The sequence below is a fragment of the Tenrec ecaudatus genome, chromosome 13 (assembly GCF_050624435.1).
Source record: "Tenrec ecaudatus isolate mTenEca1 chromosome 13, mTenEca1.hap1, whole genome shotgun sequence".
Classification (NCBI taxonomy): domain Eukaryota; kingdom Metazoa; phylum Chordata; class Mammalia; order Afrosoricida; family Tenrecidae; genus Tenrec; species Tenrec ecaudatus.
Genome location: NC_134542.1, coordinates 122,889,285 through 122,912,147, shown reverse-complemented (window position 1 = coordinate 122,912,147; position 22,863 = coordinate 122,889,285). Strand labels below are relative to the sequence as shown.

The 22,863-nt window shown below is 45.8% G+C and overlaps 2 pseudogenes; one reads left to right on the top strand and one right to left on the bottom strand.

The window, feature by feature from the left end:
- LOC142424072 (uncharacterized) overlaps positions 1-22,863 on the bottom strand; it is a 783,158-nt pseudogene that overhangs the window by 171,806 nt on the left and 588,489 nt on the right.
- Positions 13,012-14,161, top strand: LOC142424683 (ADP/ATP translocase 2 pseudogene; annotated as a pseudogene).

Sequence of the window (22,863 nt, the reverse complement as noted above, 5' to 3'; positions counted from 1 at the left end):
TTGGGGTTTGTGGATTTGGTTGCTGTTTTTGTTGTGCTTTGGTTGTGCTTGTGCTTGTCTTTAGGTGTAAGGGTGTGTTGTAGGTTAGTGTTGGTTTGTTATGGGTTGGGATTTTTAGGTTTTGGGTTGTGGTTTAGGGTTTATATTGGTTAGGGTTAGGGTTGGGGTTGGGGTTGGGGTTAGGGTTTAGGGTTTAGGGTTTAAGGGTTTAGGGTTAGGGTTTAGGGTTTGGGGTTAGGGTTAGGGTTAGGCTAACATCTTCCTGTTCAAGAGCAATGCTGAGACCTGCCCGATGCATCCACTGCCACTGGATCCAGAAGACTTTGCACCCACAGGTCTGTAATCTTCCTGCATTCTGCATTATTTCATGTGGCTGAATGAGTCTGAATAGGGATGTATGGACTAATATCGGACTTATGGACTTGAGTTGGCCTGGGCTGAGAGGTTTTATTGATGCACAATTACTACTTTATATAAAGCTCTTTCTTACACATATATGAGTGTCACTCGATTTGTTTCTCTAGTCAACCATGCCTAACATGAATACCCACACATAAACAAAAGGCTAGTGTGTTAATTATGTTTTCAAAAATTATTTTAAGGCTATCAAATGCCATTCCCCTCACATGACATCTGCTGGAACTTAAGCTCTCTTATTAAATAAAAAAAATTGATTTCTTTTGTTTTGAAAATTGGAACCCACAAGGTGGCATCAAGATCACTGAGGAATTCCAAGCTCTCATGGTTTATACCATTTTCTGGAAGGGGAGCTGAAAAAAATTCTCCAAACATCGACAGCCTGGAATATGACAGAGTATTTCCCATAAGTCGGTTTCGAGTGTGAGGGCAGCACAGGGCCTCACGGGTGTGGGAAACAGTTTGTCTGACAGGGGAAGTGCAAATCCTTTAGTCTTCTAGACTGAGGAGTCTGCTGGATGATTACAGGATCCAACCAGAACAAGAAACAGCCTGTAGCTGGGTGCATTTCAGGCTGTTCCAAAGGTCTAAGGCAGATGGAATCAAATTATATTCTGTGTGGAACTCCCAGCTTAATTTTAAGAGATTTAACTGAAGATTCTGGAGCTAGAAAACAGAGTATTCAAGCAGTGTGAATAAGTCCTTTTGCACTAAATGTGACTCAAGTTCAGTTAATGGGCAGAGATATAACAAGGCTCGTGAGGAACCACTTACCAACACTTGCTATGAGGCCAGGAGTGATCTGACACCAATGCGAGGTAGCAATACTTCAAGGAAACCGCAGACCAATATTGATTATAATCCAGAGGCAAAAGTCTGCATAAAATACTGGTGAACTGAATCATACCACATATTAAAATAATTAATTACCACTATTACTTGAAACTTGTCTCAGGATTGAATAGGCATAAAAAAATTAGCCGAAACACCTGTGCACCTCGAAAGACTTTGCCAAAAGGGTGACAAGGCAACTCACAGACTGGGAGAAGATTTTTAGTAATGACACATCAGACAAAGGGCTCATTACTAAAATCTACAACACCATCGTGACCTGCAAAAAGAGGAAAACAGTTAACCCCCTAAGGAAGTGGGCAAAAGAAATGAGAAGAACTTTCACTAGAGAGGAGATCAATATGGCCAATAAACATATGAGAAAGTGCTCAAAGTCCCTTGCCATAAGAGAAATGCAAATCAAAACAACCATGAGATACCACCTAACACCCCCGAGGCTAGCCCAGATCAGTAAATCAGAGAGCAACAAGTGTTGGAGGGGCTGTGGTGAAGTAGGAACCCTCCTCCACTGCTGGTGGTCGTGCAGATTTGTACAGCCACTGTGGAAAGCAATCTGGCGATACCTAAAGAAAATGGAAATTGATCTACATTATGACCCAGCCATCCCTCTACTGGGCATATACCCGGTTGAAGCAGCAAATAAAACACGACCAGTCATATGTGCTCCAATGTTTATTGCGGCACAATTCACAATAGCAAAGACTTGGAAACAGCCTAAGTTTACATCGATAGACGAGTGGATTAGCAAACTTTGGCACATACACACAATGGAGTATTATGCAGCACTGAAAAGCACCGATGAGCACATGAAACACGTTATTTCATGGGAAGAGCTGGAAGGAATTATGTTAAGCGAGGTAAGCCAGACCCAAAGGGACAGGTACAACATGAGTCCCCTGAGGTAAGTACAATCAGCATGACAGAAATAGAAGAATAAACATCCATCCCACAATAAACGGGAGGAAGCATAGATAGTTGGAGGGAGGACAGGCCACACCTAGGGAGGTACATGAGAGCCCAGCATAAAGAAGGAGTAGTGGGGTAGGGAGAGGGAGAACCGGAAGGGGGAGAATCCGAATGGATGGTATGGGGGGGGGCGAATGGATGGTATGGGGGGGGCAGGGTACTAACCCACCCGGGGGAGAGTATCGGTTGTGTCCCCACAGATCTGGAACATGCATACGGACCCCAACACGACACACCAAACAAGGAGGGCAACGCAAAGTACAGAGGTCTACACAAAGAGGCTGGACGACAAGCCGGCCCAAACCAGAATTAGGCCGACCCCCACACTCGAAGGGAATACAACAGAAAACAAAAATAGATCGTCTGGAGTGGGAAAGGAACTGACCCACCACACCACATCCAGAAGGAAACTGAAACAAAAGAAGGAGAAAGGACGTAGTGGAGTACACCTGGGTCCACCAAGCCCAAGGTCAATAGACCAGCTAGAAGGGCCCATCATACAGAGAGGACCATTCAGCTGACCACACTACGAGATACGACATCCTGCACCAACACATGGCCCTACACGGGACAGCACCTGAGACACAAAGGGGGATGGGCGACTGAGCTGACCCCGCCACACTGAGGCAAACACTGGGGGCGTGCAATGGAGCAGCGGAGGAAGCAGAGCAAAGGGAGCCCGAGGGAGTATAAAGGATGGTCTTCCGGGCCAGGACGTGGCGCCTCACAAGCTACACCTAGAAAACACTCCTAAAGGCCAACGAAAGGACCTTGAACTACTAGCAATTTTTCTTTTAATATTTGCTATCTTTTTGTTTAGTCTTTTTTTAATTTGTTTTGTTTTTTACCTTGTAAATTTTGTATGTTAGTGGCTTTTCTGCTTATCAGCGTGTCGATGTTGCTTCTGTCAAAGCCATGTTCTTATGGGCCATTTGGGCGCAGTCAAAGTCATATCCATTTGTATGCACATATTACTCTGTCAGCAGGTCCACCTAGACAAGATAGGCTGGACAAATAATGAGAGAAGAAAACAACAGGACCAATGGTCCTGGAGGGACATGAGAGTGTGGGAGGTAGGGGAAGGGAGGAGGTGTCGCCCAACACAGGGACAAGGGAACAGCGAGTGGTTCAAAACCAGAGGAGGGAGGGGAGGGGAGGACTGGAAGGGAGTGACCAAGAGCAAGGTAACTGAGAGGAACTACTGAATCCAGAATGAAGGCTAAACATGGTAATGGGTCGGGAGGAAAGCGAAAGGAAATAGAGGAAAGGAGTAGGAGGCAAAGTGCATACAGAGAAGCCTAAATACAGACATGTACATATGTAAATATATTTATGATTATGGGGGCAATAGATTTATATGCATATATTTATAGGTTCAGTAGTAGGGTAGCAGATGGACATTGGGCCTCCTCATGCATAATCCCCCAATACAAATAGCACCTTGCCCTGCTAAGCAGCCATTGCAGGATACCCATCTTCCCGACATGATCACTGAAGACAGCCGTGTGTGTAAGCAAATGTGGTGAAGAAAGCTGATGTTGCCCGGCTATCAAAAAAAGATATAGCATCTGGGGTCTTAAAGGCTTGAAGGCAAATAAGCGGCCATCTAGCTCAGAAGAAACAAAGCCCACAGAGAAGAAGCACATGGCCTAAGCGAATACAAGGTGTTGAATGGACCACGTAGCAGATACAAAGGAACAAAAACAATCATTGTGTGATCACCTTCCTCACATAATGGCTGAAGACGAAAGTGTGCATAAGCAAGTGTGGTGAAGAAGGCGGATGGTGCCCGGCTACTGAGAGATATAGCGTCTGGGGACTTAAAGGCTTGAAAGCAAACAAGCGGCCATCTAGCCCAGAAGCAACCGAGCCCACACGGAAGCAGCACACCAACATAGGTGACCATGAAGGACAGAGGAGACCAGGTCTCCAACAACAAAGGTGGGGTGGTGGTGAGAATCACATCACCGTGAAAGAGGGGGAGTGCATGATGGGGACCCAATGCCCACCTGTAGACAGCTGGACACCCCTTCCAGAGGGGTAGTGAGGAGGAGATGGGCCACTCAGGGTTCAGTGTAGCAACAATGAAACTCAAAACCTTCCTCTAGTTCCTGAACGCTTCCTCCCCTCCCAATCATCATGACCCCAATTTTCTACCTTGCCTTGCGGACCTGGTTATACCAGAGGATGTACAGCGGTGCAGTGGTGATCTGGAGGCACAGGGAATCTAGGACAGATGAACCCCTCAACACCAGCGGTGGGAGTGGCGACACCAGGAGGGAAGGGCGTGTAGAAAGGGAGAACTGATCTTGGAGATCTATGTGTAACCTCCTCTCTGGGAGATGGGCAATGGGGAGGTGGGTGAGGGGAGACGCCGGGGAGTGTAAGATAAGATATAATAATTATTTATAAACTATCAAGGGACCAGGGGTGGGATCGTGGAGGGAGGGGGATGGGGGGAAAAAAGGGAAACCGAGCTGATTCCAGGAACCCAAGTGGAAGGTGAATTATGAGAGTGACGAGTGCAACAAATGTATAAGGGTGCTTTGCTCAATTGATGTATGTACAGATTGTGATAAGAGCCTTATGAGCCCCAACAAAAAGATTTTAAAAAAATGCAAATTAAAAAAAAACTAAAAAAAAAAATTAGCCGAAGAAAAAAAATATTCACATTGACATCTCAATAGATACAGAAAACATACTAAACAACATTTAGTATTTTATAAGAAAAATACTCTAAGTATATAATATAAAACAGGAATAACTGACATGCTAATATGCATTCTTAGGGAAAAAAATTCAACAAATGTTACACTTTGTGGATAATGTGAAAATAGACACAAAAACATTGCCACCTCAAAAATAAGACACACCAATATGTCCACTTTCACCACTGAAGTTCTATTTGTAGTAGATGTTCTAATTAAGGCAGTTAGAGGAAGAAAAGGAAAAGAAAAAGAGGTATTCAATTAGAAGAAGAAATAAAAATTAGTGACCATAAATAAATCATATTCACTAATCTCTAGAATATATGTTATATATAAGTCTAAATGTGCCACAAAGTCTATAGCTAATAGATATATGTTAAGTTGTAGGATATGTTTCAATGTACAATATTCACTTTGAGTTCTAATCATCATTGACTGCTAATCACCATACACCCTAATCCTAACCTAAGGAGACTATCCCAATTCCTTGATACACTATAAAAACCTTGAACATATTCTGTAACATTAATTATCATTTTAAGGCCCTAAGTCTCAAACTCAGGAACTAAACCCCCAACATGTTAATCCGTAAACCATAACTCTAAATCCTTATACCTTAACAAATACACTCCTGAATTACTCCAGTCATAGCGTGTTAGGCACCGAAATTTCTAGGCATGTAGTTCTTTACTCTGTCAACTAACACTTTGACTCTGAATTTGTGACACTTAGCTCCTGGTTCTGTCCTTTGACTCATTCTTGAACCATGACCATTGATTAAACCCAGGGCCTTGATTCTGATCTTAAGTACAGGTTCTGACTCTAGCATCCAACAACCCTAAGCCACCAAGAAACTCACTTTGCTAATTATGTGTGTGGAGCTGTCTCCTCTCTTAGAGTTTGCTTAAATGCAGCCGACTGCCGTAGTTAGACACACAAAACCCGGAATAACAAATACATCTTCTGTCCTCAGTTTACGTGTAAATCATTTGAATATTGCCCATGGCACTTGGCAAAATATAGTGCTACATACGTGTTTAAATATGACAAACAATATTGTGTTAGTCTGGGTGGACTAAAGAAACAAATCCACAGAAACTCATATGTGTATAAGAGAGAGTTTTATATAAAGGGCAAGTATACAGAAAGAAAGCATCCCAGCCCAGTTCAGCCCAAGCCCATAAGGTCGACACCGATCTACAAAGTCCTCCTCAAACTCACAAAGCACACTCAATGAGGCTGAATGCAGGAGGAAAGCGGAATCAGTGAGTGTGTAAGCAGCTCAGTGCTGGTAGGGGTCTTCGTGTGGCTTCTCCGGCACCCAGGGCTATACCAGGGTAGGTCCATGTGGCTTCTCCTCAGGAATGTCTTGCAGGAAATGAGCCTTGCCAGCTGAGGGAGAGAACAAGCTAAGGCAGCCACGCACTGGTCTGACCATCACAGAGCAAGAGACAAGACAGGCGAGGCTCCCTAAGCCATTTATCTGTTCGCCCTTCAATTAAATTGCAAGAGATACGTTGACTAATAAGCAAGATGCCTTTTGGATTCATTTTACTTAATTACAAATCTGTAGCTCACCTGTATTCCCCATGAAGATATGGTGAAGCCTATGATAAATAAAGCAAATTAGTTACTGGTTATTCTATCATAGGCCCCCTCCATACCCTCGTTTCTAGGGGACCCTCATGTCACAGGAGATAGAGGAGGAGGCAAATTAAAGGCGCTTATATTGGAACCATTGTCTCCATTTCTCCAGAGAAACATTGGCCTTCTTATCAGACTAAGGGATGAGGCTCAGAAGATTTTGGACACCACTGTGTTAGCATAAGCAGGTGACCCCAAACTATTCTGGACCATGGTTCCTTGAGATACGTGTAAGTCAGCAACTTTGAGTTAAGCTTAAGCTCCCAAGACTAATTGCAAGAATTTGATGCCTCTTCACTCTCAAACTGGAAAGATGTCCATTTCAGGGGCTCTTTGTGTGTCTGGTGCCAAAAGCTCCCTCGGAGAACACACTGGGGATCCCCATTCATCTAGTAGTCAACTCCGTGCAACAACAGTGGGCCAGCCCCTCTCTGACCTAATGGCTTAAATGCTGACCACGCACCTTGGGCCCTTGGATATCTAAATGCACCCTGGAATGAGAGTGAGACCTGGGTGTTGGCAAAACAGCAACCAAGAAGTTCTTAGTGCAGGTTTCATTGTCAGGTTGAGGGCTCAGGATAGTATGTCTTGGAACTCAACCCCACGTGCTTGCAGAGGCAAAGGACAGTGTTCCTCATTGACTTGTCCTACATACCTACTAGCTGGGGACACCTGGCCTGGGATAGGTCTCCCTGCCTTTCCCAGGTCTCTTACCTTCCAGAAAGCACAAAACACCCAAGCAAGGAAGATCCTCTGTCATTTCATGCACTATTGCCTGATTTGTGATTCAGATCTGCTTCAATTTCAGTACCTTGAATTATTTGCCTCCAGGCTCGCTTGGGTCTTGAGGGTGTGCTGGGAGACCAGAGACAGGCCAGAGACAGGTTAAATGAAAGTCACCTTTATTTAATTCTGCATGATTAATAAATCAACACAATTTATCCTCCAATTATCTTGCTTTATTGGAATACCCATGATTGGTTTAGTCCGGCTGAACGCACAGTAGACCCCATGTGGAGCAAGTTATATTGCTGCAGCAAGGACATCTGCCAGCCCTAAGGTCATCTTTACTCACACATACACACGTGCACACACTCATTACCTGCAAGCAAACAAGGACTCAAAACCTAAACAGAGCAGATGAGTGAAGGTTAGAGAACTAACATGGTTCATATTTAACACCCAACAAGGGTCCACCCACAACCTAGAACTTAACAATTTGTTCTGCATATTTGTTCCATTACAAAATGTAATAGTTGATGACAGCTTTCCTGTTCATCTCAAATAGCACACTAGATTTGCGTATCAATGTTAAGTTTGTTATGCCAACATGGCACCAGAACCAACATGTTTATCCTGTCAGTCAGGTTGCAGCTTGATGACCTGTTTTGGAGGCCCAACCCAAGATAAATGGATCTTCAAGGGCAGCCCCTTCCTCCGTCTCCCTGGTGGTCAGACCAGAGTGCTGCCTGAGTTAGCTGCCTTGCCTCTACAGGTGAACTGTGCTACCTGTGGGCCAAGCCAACCCGTGGACTGTGGTGGATTGCATCACTGTGCTGTGCTGTTCCACCATGGTGCTGCCCCATCTTGCAGTGCCTGCTGCCTGTGGGCCAACTCCTCTCCTCCTGCTGCAGCTCCAGAGGCCACACCACTTCATATGGCTCCACCTTGAGGTTCCACCGTGATCTGCTTCCCTATGCTGAGCTACTGGCCTATGCTAAGCCTTGACATCTCATCTTCCTACTGTCTGCTTCCTCAGCTCTGGACCAGCAGCCGGCTTGAGTTGGAAGGACCCGTATATACTTGTGTATAAGCCGAGTTTGAAAAACTGGGGTTCGGCTTATACATGGGTCAGTGGTACCCCAGTGAGGTGTAACATCTCACTGGTCCTCCCCCCCCACCCGAGGTAATGGGACGAGCGACCGTTATCTCGTGGGTGATTGCCGCTTCTCCTCTGTTCATTGAAAGCCCTGCTGACACTGCAGGGCTTTGAATGTTTGTTTACTCATATCTAACCATTCAGAGCCATCCTATGACGTGTATCTTTGAATAAGCCCTTTAAAGATCATGTGCGAAGGATGTGGCATGAATGGATGTCATCTGGTCAAGCCTGACTAACAAAAGGAGGAAATCTCATGAAGCCTGACATAGAGTTAATAGCAAAGTGCGTTCAAGATGCATGGGAAGACATTCCAGAAGACATGGTGCGACGTGCCTTCCAGAAATGTAGTATTAGTAATGCTATGGATGGCAGTGAAGACTGCACTTTGTATGAAAATGACAGCAGTGATGGTATGATGGCGATCTCAGTGAGGACAGCGTCTATAATGACCTCATACCAGCTGAAGCTCTGCATTGAGATACGGATGATGATGATGAGGAATCCAGTTTTGAAGGATTTTAACTCTTTACATTTTAGCTTGGTTGCTGATCGAGCTCAGGGAATAGTACTCTTAAGGTATCATTGTTGATACCTTATTGTTTTTGTTGAACCTATTTTCCACTTACTGTGCTGGTTTACTAATGTTAAATGACTTGTTGTCATTTATGTTTTTTATTTAAAACAAATATTTAAATACATTACCCCACTGATGTCTCAATTTTTAGTAATTTTATTTTCATTTGTTTTGAGCTTATAGGGAAAGCAAATAGAACAAAGATTTCAGGGGGAAGGGGGACATACAGGAGTGGGGAGACAAGAGGGAGATGATATCAAGGAGTCCAGGAAGGAAAAGTATGCTTGAAGACTGATTATGGAAGCAAGTGCACAATTCTGTTTGATGTGACTGAACTATGGAATGATCTGACATATGTATCAACTCCCAAGTTGCAGAAAATTAAAAAAACAAAAAAAAAACATAGTTCCAGGAATGGGTTTTGGGCTCACACTAAATACGAGCTCTGACTTCAGAACAATTTGTTCTTACATTGTGGCCCTTCCCAGTACTCTCCCACAGGAAAGGAACACACTATAGCAAAATGTGTCAAAGAGTTTAGAACAGTGGTTCTCAACCGGTGTGCCACGACTCCTTTGGGGTCGAACAAACATTTCACAATGGTCGTCTGATGCATAACAGTAGCAAAATTACAGTTATGAAGTATCACGAAATAATTTTATAGTTGGTGGTCACCACAACATGTGGAACAAAGGGTCGTGGCATTAGGAAGGTTGAGGACCACTGATTTAGATGGTCTTTGGCTATCAGGTAAAATTGTATCTGGGGTCTTAATGGCTCATCTAAAGACAAGCATCCTTCTCAGTGAGATGTCCACTAAGTCCACATGGAAGAGGCACACCATCATCAGTCACTGAAGGACTGGAATCCATAGAATCCAAAGTCGAAGGAGGGATCAGTATCACAGGCGCCAGTGTGAGAATCTGGTGTGCAGAAGGCTATGCCTGAGAGTGGGAGCCCTCGAATCTCTGGTGGAACGACATGGGAAATAAGCCTCCAGAGAACTCCCTCCATCTAAAATTAAGGGTTTGGGAGAGAGGAGTATAGAAGATCAAAGGCATAAATCTGACCTGAACCTTTATAACTTTGTCAGCACATCCACCCTATGATGCAGGCTGGACATAATCTGGTTCCCAACATTTTCTGTATTTTTTGTATGTATTGTTTTCTTCAGTTTTTGCTTGTTTGTATGAGTGTATCTCAGAAGTGTTGTCGATGCAAGTCACCCTGTTCAAGTTGTATTACATGCTTTTCAGTTTTTTGTAGATGAAACCTAGGACCAATTCACCTATAGGGACAGCAAGCCGAATAAAGGGTTCTGGGGAGGGAGAGTACAGTGAGGTAGGGAAGAGGGCAAATGGTAGATGATGTCAAGGAGTTCATGTAGAAAAAGATTGTTTGGAAACTGACTGTGGTAACAATTGTACAATTCTACTTGACATGTTTGAAATATGGAATGATATGATAGATGTATTAAATCCCAAATATATATATATATATATATATATATATATATATATATATATATATTTTAAACTTTGTGAGGACTCACTGGCTCCTAACCATGGCCTTGCCCCTAAAGGAAAGGAGGAGTGTACTGATTGCTCATTCAAACTCACCACTCTCACGGGGGACACTTGTCCTGGTAGACAGCACTGTCTTCACTGCCCGTGATCTGAGAACGTGCTGCCTGAGCATGTGCTGGGCCTGCCAGGACTCCCATCAGTAGTTAGACAGTGGCCTCAGGAGGAGAGTGCAGCCCTGCATTTATGCCACACCACTCCATTCATTGCCATTGTGGATGACCACGTCAGGAAGACAGGATTGCCCAGGCAGTGGCAGCCCCACAAGGCCTGAGGTAAGTGTCGCTCAACACCAATGGCTTCCCCATCTCCTCCCTACCCCTAGTGGCTCCTGAGGTGATGTAGAAAAGATAGCAAGTCTGCTCTTGTAAGACCCTCTGGTGGGCCCCAAGGGTAGCCAAGTGGACAAAGGACCTTAGTCCTAGAAAGGGACAGCCACAAGCCAGGGTTCCTCGGGTCACTTAGTCGGTCAGAGAAATCAGGACATGGGGTGTGCAGTACCCGGAAGTGTCAAAGACCCTTTGTCTCACTCTTGACTTCATCCATCCTGATTCACCCCCCTGGGTCCGATGATGCTCCACCCACTGTGTGTGTGTGGAGGCAAATCATGAAAGGCTTCTCCAAAAGTGGGCCTCCAACTTTGCCCTGTACACATCAGTGTCATGGACTCCTTGACTGTACGGTGAACTATGTTAGCAAATTACCACAAGGATGATCATAACGATCAATGACGCCAATGCTGCCCATTGGACTTGTGGTGAGGAAAGTCTCACAATTACACTCCATCCCCAAGAATGTGCTGGTCTTATGTGACTGAAAGGTCTGCTCCCATTCCACTTGTGCTCTATGGCAACTGAAAGATGTATGAAAGTATAGAGCTGGAATCCAACCTCTCACTCAGCTCATAGGTTGGTGGTGCCTCCACGGGGACATGGCCTTCTCATAAGACGGACCCTGAGAATCTCCTCTCTCTCCCCCTCCACCTTTCTGCTTGCTAGAACTCTGCCACAGACCCTGAGAGCTACTGGAGCCCAGCTATATTTCCACTGATCTTGGATCCACATGGCCCTGCACGCACCAGCCTGTGATCTTCCTGCATTCTGCATCATTGCATGTGGCTCTGTGAGTCTGAAGAGGGACTTATGGACTAGTGTAAAGCTGATGAACTTGAATTGGACTGGGCTAGGATACCTGATTGATATGTAATTACTTCAATACATGAAGCTCTTGTGTGTGTGTGTGTGTGTGTGTGACTTAATTGATCCTGATCCATCTCTGGGCTCCGTAATTCTCCATCCACTGTGTAGATGGAGGCAAGTTATGAAAGGCTTCCCCCTGTCCACTAGAGCCAGTGCCCCTGTCTCTTCTCCCAAAGTAAGCCTCCTAGTTTTCCCTGTACATGTAAATGTTATGGCTTCTTTGACTGTACGGTGAAATATGACAGCAACTTACCACAAGGATTTGTTTGGGGGTAGTCAACCCAACCTAACACATTGCTCCTCATGAAAAAAGCACATTGCTCCTCATGAAACTGTGCAAAACCCACATTCTAAAGATGCCCATGATGAGGTAAGCAAAGCTCAGACAAGAAATTCACACCAGTCCTCACTCATCAGCAGGCACCAAGAGGCAGGACAAAGATCCACATCATTTAGATGGAGGGGCATCTCTTTCTGTTTCTTTCCCTCCCTTTTACTTTCTCTCTATAGGTGTCTCTATCATCTCTTTGTCTCCCTATCTCTGTCCTGTTTATTTGTCTATCTCTCTTTGTCACCTTCTGTCTTTCTAGCTATGCCTCCCTTTGTATCTCTTTCCACACATATCTCTCTGTCTTTCTGTTTCTCCATCTCTCTGTCATTGTCTTTCTCCAACTGTGTCTCTCTCTACTTCTATAGCTCTGTCTCTCTGCCTCTCCATCTTTCTGTGTGTCTCTCTGTGTCCTCCCAGTTTCATAGTCCATCCAGACGAGGCTTCTTCAGGCATCGATGCTGCAGTGGCCACCAGCAAAGCGTCCACCTCTCTTATCATCATCATCATCATGGCAGAGTGGCTCAGCTCCCTTCATCCGGGTCCTTGATCACATGTCCAGGTTGCCAATGCCGCATGCAGGCTCCACTTTTAGAATGTTGGATGTCTTGACTCATAGAACCTGCAGCAGAGCTCCTATGGAGAAGAGGGTTAGCAAACACCAGGAGCAATCATTGGTACAGAATAATGACAATCCCTATGACTGAAATTGCTCCAGGCTTAGACGGGAATTCAAATAAATAGAAATTGAACAAGACAAGCTTAAAAATGAATGGGTAGTTAAAGAAATAAAGAATTCAAATTCCTGAGAACAAGTGAGAATGAAAATACAACATAAAAAACCTTTTGGGAGAGCCCCGGAGTCAGAGCCGGTTCCTGTTCCATCTAAGCGGTCGCCCGTCGCCTCGTTCTCTTCCAACATGACAGATGCCGCTGTGTCATTCGCCAAGGACTTCTTGGCAGGTGGAGTGGCCGCGGCCATCTCCAAGACGGCGGTAGTGCCCATCGAACGGGTCAAGCTCCTGCTGCAGGTGCAGCACACCAGCAAGCAAATCACCGCAGATAAGCAGTACAAGGGCATCATCGATTGTGTGGTTCGTATCCCCAAGGAGCAGGGAGTCCTGTCTTTCTGGCATGGTAACCTGGCCAATGTCATCCGATACTTCCCCACCCAGGCTCTCAACTTTGCCTTCAAAGATAAATACAAGCAGATCTTCCTGGGTGGTGTGGACAAGAGGACCCAGTTATGGCGCTACTTTGCAGGGAACCTGGCATCGGGCGGTGCTTCGGGGGCCACATCTTTGTGCTTTGTGTACCCTCTTGATTTTGCCCGTACTCGTCTAGCAGCTGATGTGGGCAAAGCCGGCGCCGAACGGGAGTTCAAAGGCCTCGGTGACTGCTTGGTTAAAATCACCAAGTCTGATGGGATTAGGGGCCTGTACCAGGGGTTCAACATGTGTGTGCAGGGAATTATCATCTACCCGGCTGCCTACTTCAGCATCTATGACACCGCAAAGGGAATGCTTCCGGATCCCAAGAACACCCACATCTTCGTCAGCTGGATGATTGCACAGTCCGTCACAGCCGTGGCTGGGTTGACTTCCTACCCATTTGACACCGTTCGTCGCCGAATGATGATGCAGTTGGGGCGCAAAGGAACTGATATCATGTACACCGGCACGCTGGACTGCTGGAGGAAGATCGCTCGGGATGAAGGGAGCAAAGCGTTCTTCAAGGGCGCCTGGTCCAATGTGCTCAGAGGCATGGGTGGTGCCTTTGTGTTGGTCTTGTACGATGAAATCAAGAAGTACACATAAGTTATTTCCTAGTGGGTTTCCCCCATGAATGGGCATGTTGTATTATATAACATATCTCAAGCATTCTTGGCAGACGGTTGGCTGTCTAGATCAATGGCAACTACCTACTGGTTGAAAATGGGAAGCAATAATATTCATCTGACCAGTTTTCTCTTAAAGCCATTTCCACGATGATCATGATGATGATGGGACTCAATTCTATTTTTCATTTCAGTCACTCCTAATGAATAAACAAATTTGAAGAAATAAAAAGTATCTGAAACACACACACACACACACACAATAAATAAATAAATAACCTTTTGGAAACAGTAAATCAGTATGCAGAGGGCAATTTAGTAATAAAACCTAACATAAAAACAATGGTGTGGGGGGAGAGTGGGGAGGGAGGGGAAAAAAGAGGACATGATGCAAAGGGCTTAAGTGGAGTGCAAATGCTTCAAAAATGATGAGGGCAAAGAATATACGGATGTGCTTTATACATTTGATGTATGTATATGGATGGATTGTGATCAGAGTTGTATGAGCCCCTAATAAAATGTTAAAACAAAACAACAACAAAAACAATGTTGGATGGAGCATTTTGGGTAAAGTGGCTCAGACCCCTGAGAGCCAAGCCATGTTGTCCTGGAACACTAGGAGAATGTGCCCAGTTCTGTGGGACAAGAACATGAAGAGCATGAAGAGGGAGCCCCTGATCTGAACTGGAGACTTGGAGTCAGGGATATAGAGCGGGACGGCCTCCAGTTTTGTGTAGAGATGAAATTACTACTTCAGACCTTTTCTTTAAAAAATTAAAAATAAACCAATTCATAAGAAAATGCTCCAGCCAGGTCAAATTTCAGAAAACTTCTATACATGACCCCAATTCCTCCAGAGTATAAATAACAGAAAAACAAGGAAAGCAAAGACCATTACAAGCCAACTGCCCAAGCAAGAAAAAGTTATTTTACCAGACCTCTAACCTGCCAGGAAGCCCTGGTGGCATAATGTTTACATGCCGGGCTGCTAACCGGAAGGTCAGCGGTTCAAAATCAGTGGTCTTTCCTCAGGAGAAAGACGGGCTTTCTGCTCTTATAAGGTATTACAGTCTCTGAAACTCACAGGGCAGTTCTACCCTGTCACTGACAATGAGTTTGGGTTGGCTTTTTGTCACCTACCAGCAGAGGGCGCGATGGTATCAGGAATACAAGGAAAGGCAAGGCAAGGCAGAGATCAAACAGTGGGTCAGGTGAGTTAGTCACTGCTGTGTAAGTAGCTGTGGTCCAGATCAATGCCAAGGGAAGGTAAACAATGAGGAGAAGACCCAGGAGAATGGGGTCTTTCAGACAAATCTGGGGCGTGGAGTAATCCGATCAGGTCTCTGGGAGCTGGAAGAGCCATTCGTTCCTGACGTCTCCTTTCCATTCACTCTCATGGATCACATTCTCTTCTAAGCAGGAGGATTGTGTTGGGGGTGGGGGTGGCACAGACCCTTGAGGAGAGGGAGAAATAAATGCCCCTTGCACAAACAGCTTCTGTAACACAATGCTCAGCTGTGACTCTGCAGGGAAGGCAGTGTTTTGAGTGTGGAGGGAGTTCAGTGTCCCTCCGCCTCCCCTCTGCAGTCCCAGAGCAGCCTCAAACACTAGCTGCACAGAGCTGAACTCTGCTTAGTCCACAGCTGCCCGGTTCCCAAGTCCAGAGGACTGGGGGCAGGGTAAGGACACTTCTGGGGATTTGCTTGGAAGGAAAGAGAAGAAAGTAGATGTCAGTTTGCAGAGGGCCCGACACAGAAATCCTGCATCCTAGGCAGAGCCAGCATCCTGGGAAACCCTACAGATAGCTGGGCCCAGCCATCGTCTGCAGTATTCTCCCGGGTGACTTCTGAAGTTCCTTTCAAAGGTTCAGTTCTTTGGCTATTTTAGAGGCAACGATTTTTAGGTCTGTGAGTGTACCAGGTTGAACTGCATTGAGAAATTGCCATGGCAGTTTGCTTACCTTCCAAACCAAACTCACTGCCATCGAGTCAATGCTGACTCATAGCAACCCTACAGAGTAAAGTAAAACCATCCCTGAGGCTCCTGAGCTTATAATCATGGGAGTGGTGTGTGAGTCTGGGTAAACTAGAGAGACAAAGTCATAGACACTCATATGTGTGCAAGAGAGAATTCTATCTCAAAGAGCAATGCTACATGAAGAAAACATCCCAGCCAAGTCCAGAACCAGTCCATAAGTCTGATATTACCCCCAAAAACGATACTAGTCCATAAATCCCTCTTTAGACTCACACAGTCATGCAATGACACCAAATGCAGGAAGACCACAGGCCAGTGGGTGGAAAGACTTGTGGATCCAGTGGCGGTGTAAGCATCTCAGTGCTGGTGCGGGTCTCCACATGGCTCCTCCAGCTCGAGGGCTCTGGCTCTATCAGTGTAGCTCCATGTGGCTTGTCAACAGGAATATCTCCCAGATTGTGGGAAGCCGCAGCTCTCGCCGCCATTACAAGATGGCGCCGGGCAGTCAGGGCGGTGGCCCAGTTAAGTGGTAAACAACCACTTAGCGCGTGCGCGCTGCTGAGATGACGTAGTCATAACTCCACCCTGGAGTATGCAAAATAGGGTTCTGGTGAACGCACCAATCAATGCACAGCATGTCCACAGACACACCAATCAATGCACAGCTCGTCCCCATAGAGCGCATATAAGCAGCAGCAGTTTGGGGCTTCGGGGTCTTTTTTCCGCATCTGCAAATCGAACCCACAATAAAACGCCTGTGGAAGAATCCTGTTGTGGCGCGTCTTTTCTTGCTGGCGAGACCTGGCGCGCAACACCAGATTCTCTCTGTGTTCTGCCTCCAAATGAGATCATCAAACTGCGACCTGATTGACAGGCTAAGCTCCACCCTTTCACGTTGACAGATAATGAAATTGCCACAAGTAGAAAGCCTAGTCTTTCTCAGGTGGTCCTGCTGGCAGTTTCACATGCTGACTTTGGGTTTAGCAGTCTGAGGCCTAACTAAGCGCACTACCAGGCTCAGTCCTGTCATGCATGCATAGCAGCTAGGATTGGGTGCTGATCTTCAGCCTCGGGTGAATGTTAGTGGCTACATCTCATAGGTTAGCCTCTCAGGGATGGTGTGGGTATCTCCGTTCGGCACTACACTCAAGATCATTGAGGTTCCTTCTGGCACACCTGGAGACAGATTTTTTTTAAAACAGTTGAAGAACCTCCCAGTGGGCCCTGTTATTCCTGGGTATTTCCAGAGGACGACTGGCGTCACAGAATAGAGAAACCTCTGCTGCCAGATAGATATCTATCCAGGTGCCCAGCCTGGATAGAGTTTCTGAGAACACACCCTGAGATATAGTGGTTCGGCTGGTGTTCCCTCTGCCAGTGAAGCTGATGTGGTGGGCCTAAGAGGAAGTTGTGGAGGCATGTCGAATTGCTGGGCTGGGATCCTGCACCTGACAAATACTAGATACTCTCTGTGGTCCAGAGGCCAGAGATCAGGCGGGCTGCACTGAGGCCGACTTGGATCGACTTGTAGGAAATAAGCTCTGGTGAGGCTGAAGCAGAGGAGAATCCCTGGAGGCCTTGCTCTCACGGTTATGTACTGCATTCATTGTTCTAGACGGTGAACTGGATGTTTCTGGGCTCCAAAAGCAGGCCATTCTTGCTCTGATTTGCACTTGCTGTTGGCAGGGCTGCTCTTCTCTAGGCTGGGCAGTGAGATGGCAGTTTGAATGTTGGTCCTCCAGTGAGTCCCAGTTCTCTTCTCATTTGTAAGCAGGTGACTGACTCCACGTGGCCCATGTTCAATCATAGATCTTTCCTAAGTGGCTTTAAAGCACAACTTGAGGAGATTGAGGAGGAGACATATCTTCAGCAGTTTCCAGGCCCCATGAACAAGTCGACTGGAACATGGTGTTTTTCATTCAATATATGCTACTGCAGCTACTTGAAGTTCTAGCCATCAACGGTAGTGTCTATTGATTGATCCTTGTGCTCCACATAGCCACTGTGGTTTCCTTGTCCTTTTGGCTGTGGAAGAGTTCTGAGGAAGAATAATGGGTGCTCCTACAAAATATATCCAATGTTTTGTCACGTGAATGCCAGAAACGTGTCCAAAAGCAGGTGTTCTGCACTGAACCCTCTCTTCGCCCTAACCTTCTAGTGCTGGTACTGCAACGCACGCACTTGCACAATTAGGCTTGGGTCACTTTTCCCCTCACAGTTCCATGAGCCTTTGGCAATAGCCCCAATCTCATTTTGTGAGTTAATATCACCAGCTTGTTTAGAAACCCTTTCTAAAATGGGTTGTCGGTGGTGCTGCCTTAGGAAGAATGTCACTGCCTTTGACTACTGTGCAAGGGTGCAGCATGTTTCATCTGATACAGGACCCGCTGCTTACTAATGAATAATCACCAAACCCACCTAAACCCACTGCCATTGAGGCAATATTGACTTATAAGGACCCTAACTATATAGTTTTCCTGAGCTAGCATGTCTCTGTGGGTGCGGACGGCCTATTCTTTCTGCCACAGGGTAGATGGTGGGCTTGAATCCCTGACCTTGATCACCTATGGTATGAAAGGATGCGAACACACTGAAATCTGTAGACAAGGTTTCAGCAGTTCTAGAAGAAGAGACAATGTGTGTGTGCTGTTTATCCTGCAAATGTGAGGTGTCTTTTCTCCGTGAAAAATCAAATAACTCCTAAAATTCACTGCCATCAAGTCGATGCCGACTCATCGAGACTCCGGGGCAAGCTAGAACTGCCCCTGTGAGTTTTGGAGGCTGTAATTCTGTAAGGGAGTAGAAAGCCTAGTCTTTCTCCCCTCGCAGAAGATGGTAGTTTGGAATTGCTGACCTTGCAGATAGCAACGCATCATGTAAACACTACGCAACAGAGCTCCCTAAATATCAAGGAGAATGCACCCCAAATAGAGAGGCTAAGATGATGTGCGTGCTGTGATGTGGCGGGCGTTCATCCACCTAACACACCACTCACCAGGTCGTGATGCATGTGGCGATGAGGCGCCCCTTTTACAAGAGCAAGCTCAGTCTTAGCTCCCTCTAGGGCTGGGCCTTCTCCGCCGGGCCCGCTCTCGGGGCTCGGCCTTCTCTGCTGGGTCCGGAACCGCCCCCAAAGCCCCGCAGGAAAGGGTCCTTTCCGGTGACGTCATTTCCGCCCAGCGACCGAGCCTAGTGAGCCTCGGCTTGGTGCTTTCGACCCCGCACGCCGCCTCCTCTGCGAGCGCGGCGTCCGGCAGACGTTCTCGTGCCCGCACTGCGTCCGCCGCGCCGTTGATCGCCGTGACCCCCTGGGACGTTTCCCGCTAAATCCGCCCCGGGCCGGTCGCGGGCCTCTGCCTCAGGCCTGGGCACCCCTTGTCCCGCTTGGCCTGCTTAGAGCCCCTCCCAGGCCGTCCTCCTCGTCCCGGAAAGGCCCTGCCAGGGGCGGGTCCTGGCCTGGAGTCCGCTCCGTGGGTGTGGGGTCTCCGCCATGAGAAGACCCGGCCCCAGACTGGCCTTTCCTGGAAGGGGAGGCCAGTCCCGCGGTCGTCAGTCGCCCTACTGACCACCGAGACCCGGACCGCATGTGCGAGCTTGTGCTCCCGCGGTTTGTCTACCGAACGCTGCAGACCCTGGGCTGTGGCTTGCCCACTCGGGATGCAGCACCCCACTTTAGGGCTTCTGCCCTGTAAACCTCATCCCAGAGATCAATGTCACGACTCACCCAGGTTCCTTTAACACCCCCAGGTCTATCTCGGCTCTTAGGGCAGCGTTGGCCCAGAGCTCCTCTGGTGCTGGTAGCAGCATTGGGCTGCTAACCGCCAAGTGTGCAGTTCGAAACCAGCTTGTGGGCAGACGGGTCTTTCTAGGGTTGTAAAGAGTTACAGTCTCCTAAACTCATAGACAGAGGTCTGTCTTGTGCTATAGGGGTGCTATGAGTTGGCATCACCTGGACGGCAGTGAGATTGGGTCTTGGTTTTGAATTTTAGTAGATTATTTTGGGGGAGTTTCCCACCATGTTGATTTTGTTTGTTAATTTTCTTGTCCTGTTCTGTACTAATATTTTTTTTGTGACACAAGTCCTAAAGAATACCATATTTTCTTGTTTTCACTCATTTTATTCTTCCTAGTGATAAGGACTTTAAATTGGTCATGTGTCAGTTATCACATGGAGTACAGAAGCTCTTCGTGGAACTGAATTGTAACTACACGTATAAAGTCGTATCTCTTTCCTTCTGGTATATCTAACTTAACCATAATTTTTGTCTACATGTGTTTGATTTCACTGTGCATGTACTTTGACCTGTTTCCCCCACTAGATTCTGTCACAGCTTTATTTTTAATAGAAGATAGCACAATATCCAGTAATAGAATTGTTCGAAATGGGGTAAGATATCTTACTTGGACTTAACTGAGGGTCTCCTTAAGAATCATTGCATGGTGGTATTTCCATGTTTCAGAGATGTACCCACCAAGGGTTGTTGATAAAGGCTCAGTTGATGTTCACAGAATTCTTGTTGCCAGCTGCACTCTAGTCCATTCTGTTAGCGATGCCCTTTGACCTTAGGGACTCCTTGCTGGGTTTCTAGGCTGTCATCTGTATGTGAAGAAGTTCCCAGGTCTTGAGCGCCAGGTGTAGCAGCCGATTGTTGAACCCCCGCACCAGTACGCCTCCTTAGTCATTTAGATATTCCTAAGCTGTAGTATGTTTAGATTTCTTCATGATGGACATGGTGATTTTCGCTGAGAATTCTTTTTAATCGTTGAATTTCATCATAATTTTATGTGTGTTCATAGGCACGATTATGCTATCATTCCTTTTTTTGGTGGCCATGGAATTAATTCCAGTAGAATAGAACTGTCCCATAGGGTTTAATGCACTGTACTCTTAATGGAAGCAGGCGCCAGGCCTTTTCTTCCACAGTAAGGCTGGCTGAGTGGAAACTGCCAGTAGGAAAAGTACATTCCACTTAAGAACCTTCATTTCCCCTGCTCCAAACAAACTCCCATGCCATCAAGTTGATTCTGAATCAGCATTCCTATGTAGAGTTTCTGAGCTTGTCAATCTGCATGGGAGCAGCCAACCTCATCTTTGCCTCACTGAACTGGCAGTGCATTTGATCTGCCAATCCTGAGGTCAGCAGCCAACGTACAGGACTCTAAACCCCTTGGAGTAAACCATACCAAACCTGCCCACTGCCATCAGATCCACTCCAACTCCTGGAGACTGCGTGTATGTCAGCATTCAGCCATGCTGCATACCTCGACGATGAGTCAAACCGACATGTGAACGGAACCGTACATTTTTAAAACATTCTGAAACAACATACCACATGTACTCGAGTATAAACCGAGTTTTTCAGCCCATTTTTTATGCTGAACAAGCCCCCCAGTTTTTTGTGGTAAAATTAGGTGTTTGGACTTATACTCGACTATATATGGTAATTATGTGCTATCAACATATACATGAAACTCTGATTCTATATATAAAATTTATAATATTTAACATCATACAACATTTGAGATATTGGGTTTGATAAGGGTCACTTGATCAGTCAGTTTGTTAGTCTCCACTGAATTGTTTGTCTTTACATTTGATGTTTACTTCCTAAGAACTTTGTGACTTTGTTTACATTTATTTTTTATTTTTTTAACCTTTTATTTTTATTTATTTATTTTTTCTTTTAACAATTTATTGGGGCTGATACAATTCTTTTCACAGTTCATACATATACATACATCAATTGTATAAAGCACATCTGTACAGCCTTTGCCCTAATCATTTTTTCTCTTTTCTTCTTTTACATTTTATTAGGGACTCAAACAACTCTTACCACAATCCATACATATACATACATCAATTGTATACAGCACATCCATACATTCCCTGCCCCAATCATTCTCAAGGCATTTGCTCTCCACTTAAGCCCCTTGCATCAGGTCCTCTTTCCCGCCCCCCCTCCCTCCCCATTCCCCCCTCCCTCATATGCCCTTGGTAATTTATACATCGTTATTTTGTCATATCTTGCCCTATCCGGAGTCTCCCTTCCCCCCTTCTCTGCTGTCCCTCTCCCAGGGAAGAGGTCACATGTGGATCCTTGCAATCAGTTCCCCCTTTCCAACCCACTCACCCTCCACTCTCCCAGCATCGTCCCTCACACCCTTGGTCCTGAAGGTATCATCCACCCTGGATTCCCTGTACCTCCAACCCTCATATGTACTAGTGTACTTCCTCTGTCCTATCCAGCCCTGCAAGGTAGAATTCGGATCATGGTAGTTGGGGGGAGGAAGCATCCAGGATCTGGGGGAAAGCTGTGTTCTTCATCGATACTACCTCACACCCTAATTAACCCATCTCCTCTCCTAAACCCCTCTATGAGGGCATCTCCATTGGCCGACACTTGGGCCTTGGGTCTCCACTCTGCACTTCCCCCTTCATTTAATATGATATATATATACATATACATATTTATTACTGAAGTAATACTTTCATGATTGAAACTAATTTACTGGGATTGTCAATTTACAGTCATAGCAAATTGACATGTATCCATAGAGATAGGTATATTAAACAATTCCGAGATTGGAAAGCTTAGAAAAAAATGAATGTGGATATATATTTGTCTCAAAAAATCATATATTTATTTGGATCAAAGTCGGCATAACTGGTAGGAGGCAAATGTAAATGGTTTCTATAATTTTCATTGAAATTGAAATGCATCAAAATGACATGTTCCATAAACCTGTTAAATTGGTCAGTAGTCACTAAGCACATGGGATAAAGTATACTTCCCTCTCCAGGTTAAATGTTGAGCCCCAGCTCTGCTTTCCCTCTATAACTCGCCCCTTCCTGCCACTCCCATGAATTGCTTAGCCTTTGAGAATGTTCTCTCCTG